This window comes from Oncorhynchus masou, chromosome 33 (genome assembly GCF_036934945.1).
Source record: "Oncorhynchus masou masou isolate Uvic2021 chromosome 33, UVic_Omas_1.1, whole genome shotgun sequence".
In the NCBI taxonomy this organism is placed as follows: domain Eukaryota; kingdom Metazoa; phylum Chordata; class Actinopteri; order Salmoniformes; family Salmonidae; genus Oncorhynchus; species Oncorhynchus masou.
In genome coordinates, this window is record NC_088244.1 from 13440247 (window position 1) to 13446214 (window position 5968).

Sequence of the window (5968 nt, forward strand, 5' to 3'; positions counted from 1 at the left end):
TTTGTATGTTTTTTTTCTGTAGCTACAGTGAACCAGTGAATGTGAATTTTTATCTAAGCCTGGCACCGAGGAGCATTCCATGTGGTTCTCTCATTTGGGCAAAAATCGTTCCTACGTCCTCTTTCCTCTGTGACCGATACGAGGTTGAGTGTTTGGAGAGTGTGTCATTTGGTTAAAAGGCAAATGGAAGACGGTCCTTCTCGATAGCCTCCTTTTGGAAGAACCACTGAGGTATAATAAGAACTGGAGACGACTTCCAAGATGTCTGACTGTTGTTTTCAAGGTCATCTACTCATGTTCGCATACGCCGATTCATAGGCCTTTTATCAATCAGATTTGCTCACCTCCTGCGTCCTCTCTTCTTCGTCCTCTTTCGCCTCCTTTTGAAAACGGTCAAAGTTAATTGAGGAGAGTAAACGTTGATGGAAATGCGCTTGCTTGAAATGAGACGGTCCTTTTAGCTAACCTTAACCTAATTATCCTAACCTGTTGCATAAATTCTCCTAACCTGCTACGAAATGTCAAATCTGACCTTAATTTGACAAAAGCTTGATCCTTTCTAGCTGTGACCCTGGAACCCTGGCCCCTTGGGAAGCACAAGCAATGATTTCTTATAACTAACCCAAGATAGACCACAGCCTGTCATTTCCAATGGGAGCAAATGAATCATAGTGTGCAGAACTAGTAGTGCTCGTTCTAGCATATATTTCCGTTAGGGAACGCCAACTCTGAAGTGGATTGGGCAATAACTCAATTCGCCCCTTCACTCCTAAACAACACACTTTTTAGAAACTTTGACAAAGGGTAAAGTCTACTAAAATGTGTCCAATCTGTTCGTAACATATTCTGGTTTTGGGAACAGAAAACTGTATTGAGATCAAATGTTTCATCAATGAGAAATCCATCTCACTCGATCTTCTCCCACTGTCGGCCACTGGGCTTCGTATCGTCACCATATTTGGTGGTGAGTGGAAATGCCACCTTCTTGTTCTTCTATGAGATTTAACTGCGGTTGGCATCCAATTTGTTACATTACCGCCACCTATCGGACTGGAGTAGAACTCCCTTATACTTTACTTGAAAAATAAAAATGTACTGAATAAATACCCTACCATCTAACACTATACTCACTAATTTCAAAATTATATAAAATAAAATTAACACCCCCCTACTCCACGAATTAAATGTATTTATTCCTACCTCATGCCATCACCCTGAAAGGATGAGACATCACCACTTAACACCCTGTAACTGCTGCTGTCAAGTCTCGCACACCCAAATACCTCTCTGCAGCTGCCAACACCATCTCAATTTTCAGAGACTTCCGATCCATCCCTGCAGTACAATTAATAACCATTGCAATAAATGCTAACTTATTTCACTTTTTGGCCTCTCCCTCTGTACTGGTATGTCTCTACTACTCTCACCACTCCTCCCCCTTAACCCGTCTTCCTCTACTTTCTCACCATATGACAACTTCTGCTCTACTCTAACCCTGGAAACCTCAACCTGCACAGGACATGTCTGATCCCCAGCTCCATGGGCACCCCTACAATAAACACATTCCACTACCTTCCCCAATACTACACATTCCTTTTTCTCATGCCCTTCTGCACATTTCTCACACCTTGGACCCTCCCTCCTGCACTGCTGTCACATGCCCATAAGCTTGACACCTGTAACATCATAATGTACTCGGCACATATGTTCCTACAGGATAACTTATATATCCTAACTTCACTTTGTCAGGCAAAGACTCAACTTCAAAACTCAGAAGAACAGACAATGACTCTTCTGTTTCTCCACTCTCGCCACCCTGTCTGCGTCGCATCAAACGACAAGCATCACATACACTGGGAATTTTTGTCCTCAGCTGGTCAACGTTTGTATCTACTGCTACCCTGGTGATCACTCCTTTCATTGGTGCCCTTTTCTTGAGAACGAAACAATTCACCTTTATGGCCCCATCTGTTTTACTTCGAGCGCATTCTTCCTCTGCTTAACAGAAACACAAGCAATGATCACTACACCACTTCTAGTTACCCTCACCGATTCCACATGACCCAACTCTTCTTTCACCCGCTGTGAAACCACAAATGGATCAGCCAAAAGGCAAGAGTCCACTTTTTCCATAAACTTCACTACTACTGTCACAGACTCTTCTTCATTCTGATCCTCGGTGCATTCCTTGATCTCAGATAACTTTACCCTCAGTCACTTCCGTTTCTCCTCCTGTCTTCAGCTCCCCCTGCTTACACTTTCTACCATTCTTCTTTGACAAACCATCTCCCTTTTTTCCACAATTTTTATCCAACTCAAGGTCACTCTCTTAGGCCTCTTCTCCCTCTCTTTTCCCCTCCATTCATTCTCCGTTTTCCACGTACATGTCTCCTCACGATAATACTGCTGCTCCATCCCTGACACCCATCTTGTACTTGCTTTCTCTGGGGACTCCATTTTTACCCTTCCGGGGTTCTGCTCATGTCCCCAATAACGTGCCTACAACAAAGCCTCCAATCGCTGCTCGGTGTTCTCGAGTGGAAACGCCAGCCCGAATGCTTCAGATTTGTACATCCGGTGAAACATAATGTTCATTGTTCGACACAATCTGTGACAGAAGTGTATCCTACTGCGGAAGAGTTTTGAAATCTGACACACCCCCTTCGAATTAGCTTTTGTTTTGTCAGAGGAGAAAATCATGCACATGTTTAAAAACAATATGTTACTTATTGTTTTATCTATAAAATGTCTTGCACAACTAACTTACATTTTTTGGATCACTTTCCACGTTTATTTTGGGTCCACCACTGTGAACGTAATTTGCCTGATGACGCGCCAGTGGTGAGGATGGATTCATTTCAAGAAAGTGCATTTCCATCCACGATCACTCCTCGCTAGCTCTCCTCGATTAACGTGGACATTTTTCAAATGGTGGCGAGAGAGGACTCGAGGTGAGCAGATCTAATTTATAAAAGGCCCTTGTCTTTCTAGCATGGCTGATGCGCTACACACGTGACTACACAGCGCGCTGACTTTGAGAGCGTGGATTCTTATACATCAGTGGTGTCAACCAGACACTGCCACCCCTGAGCTGCCAACATTCCCTTGTCCGCTAGATGTCGCCCAAGGTCAACAAGTAGATGCGATCAAATCCATTCAAAATGGAATTGCTTGCCTGTGTCAATGCTACTGGTTTTGAGCACTTTGGGACGGCTTTAGTTGGCGTGTTGCACCTCTTATTAGAAAGTATTAAACATAGAGGTAATACAAATAGCCAAAATAACGGTCATATGCCAGGAATAAGACAAAGTGTAGCTAAATGAAGACATAAATGTATTCGGTGTTTGCGTTCTTATGCCATCAAACAAACAGGCGCAAACGAAAACATTTAAACTGTAAATGATGTTGCCCTCAAATACCCGGATAAGTACAGGAAGGCACGAATGAATGGATTGTTAGTACACACAACATGGACTGGCCCGTCCTCTCCAACCCCCTAAACTAAACATATTAAGAACCTCCTCATAAAGGCCTACGTGCCAAACGTGACTGTTGTACGTGAGATTGACAGTATGGCTACTGCAGCACAGTGTAGGCTGATCTGGAAAGAGGCGATGTGCGTGTATTGGTTTGTTTGTTGACGACCACGGGCATCATGCTGTATGGGACCAACAGACACAATACAGAGACGCAGGTTCCCCAGAGTACAAACTAGGCCTGGTTACTAATATATTAGTACGATGCATTGCTTTTCTGTAAATAGGTTAATTGCGTAATTTTATTATATGGTACTAATGTGAATGTATGCGTTGTCCTTGGAGTAATCGTTTATTGTAGTCTGTCATCTACCAGGTTGATTAATAAAATACTGGACGCCCCCTTAAACTATAAATCGACATAAAGTAGGCTTTAATTAATCTGATCAGTGCAAAAACAGCATTGTCATCATCAAGACATGTATTAAGCCAATGATATGGTAAAGATGGCCATGGACTAGTTTCTCCTCGTTATGTTTAAGTCATTCGTGTCCATGTTTTTCTTAAACTGTTCCAACTGTAGGCTAGAGCCGCTGGAGTTGCTGTGCGTCACGAGATTGACCTTGCACGAGATTGACCTTGCAAAAAAAAGTACTCTTATTCATTCACGAATTGAATGTGATTGTGTTTTGTGGACAATTATAAATAGAATATGACATGTGCTGTTATCTATCCAGCCCAATTTGCTGCCAGCTCCGCTGTCTGAGATTTTACTGTGCGGGGTCAGTGGTGTACTTTTTCGCGCACCCCAAGGTTCGAGCAAGCCAGCTCCCCCCAACCAAAAATAACAATCAGATTTTTTTTACAAAAACATTCAATTTTTTTGTTTGTAAAAAGGCTAACTTCCTGCAATTTACACATGTTGCCATAGGGCAAAGACAAAAATGTGTAGTTGTATAGCTATTGTCATGCATTTACATACATGCCATGGGGCAGAGAGAATTTTATTAATAGCTAATCTCATGCTATTCTACACATTTTACCATGATGCTGAGAGAAAATTTGTTCAATTTTAATGCTAATTTCCTGTAATTGTATAGATTTCTTTCCATGTTTTATTACATGTTACCATGCTATCTGGGGCCTGACATGCTATCTGGGGCCTGCCATGCCAAATGGGGAGACTGGAGTTGGTTTTCTCACGGGTTGATTATCATAGTGCTAATTATTCCCAATCTAAATGGCGCTGTGTAATATTTTTAAGGTTCAAATGTGTGAATTAAAGAACTTATCTCCCTGGTCAATTCATGTCAGCATGACAAAACGTTATTAAGGTGAGGTGAATTTGTGTGTTTCATTGGTGAAAGTAAAACATTAAAAAAAATACTTTGTGTTTTCTTTGTAAATGTTTGAATTATGGGAGTAACCATAAACAATTTATGTTTGTTGAAAAGAGGCGGGGTTGGGGATGGTCGTCACATAGAATGTGGGGTTAGTTGTCTCTATCAACTCCATTATAATAAAAACCACTGGTGTAGTGGAAGGTAAACACAAGTAAATACATTTTACTCACTTTTTTGCAGAAAAATGCATTAAAAGTATACTTTTTTCACATGACTGGCGATCAGATTTTACCAACCTATTTCTTTTTTACCACTACATCACTGATTCAAATCACAATCCCTTTTGTGGTTGTGCTATAAAGAGCTCCCTTCATTGCATCTGTCACACACCCACACAAGATACACAAATCAAATTTACTGAAAATATCATATGTTATTCTCATGGTATAAAATGCTACATTTTGTTAGTAATATCATTTGATAAAAGAAAGGTTGTTAGCAAACATTGTGACAACCAACCCCATACTGTGTGACATCCAACCTCACGATGGGGCTGGTTGTCACAAGTGGACAGAGTGTGTTAATGGCTTATAACTCAATTTTGGAATAAGATATGAGGATAAAAAGGGTCCTCCTAATTTTGAAAAGAGCCGGTAAAATATACTGGTGCTGAGAAATACACACGATTAAAAAGTGACAACCCACCCCGGTCTCCTCTACTGTCCCGTCTACCTGTCAATTCGTGTCCCCCATGGGTCACAATAGGATTCGATTAGCGTCCGTTGCTATGTCAACAGTGTGACTAGCTAATGCATCGAATTTTAGAGCTCATTACAACCTAAAGGATGTTCTTTCCATCACGAAAGCATTGCGGGGTTCGAGAGGAGGGGGGTGGGGTGATACGCCAGTGTATGCGGCTGCTCAAATAATTTAACCATGTAAACAGAACGATTGCCAACCTTCAGTAGGCTATCCGATATTTGATTATTTATTTATTATCCTGTGCGCCGTGCAAATGTATGAATGATAAAAAGCGGCTTGGTGATGGTGCTGGTTTTGCTACGCACTGTAGAACGCGCACTGCACATATTGGCCAATTGCATCTCAGAGCCGTGCGCGGGGAGGAGGAGGGGGGGGACAACGGATAGA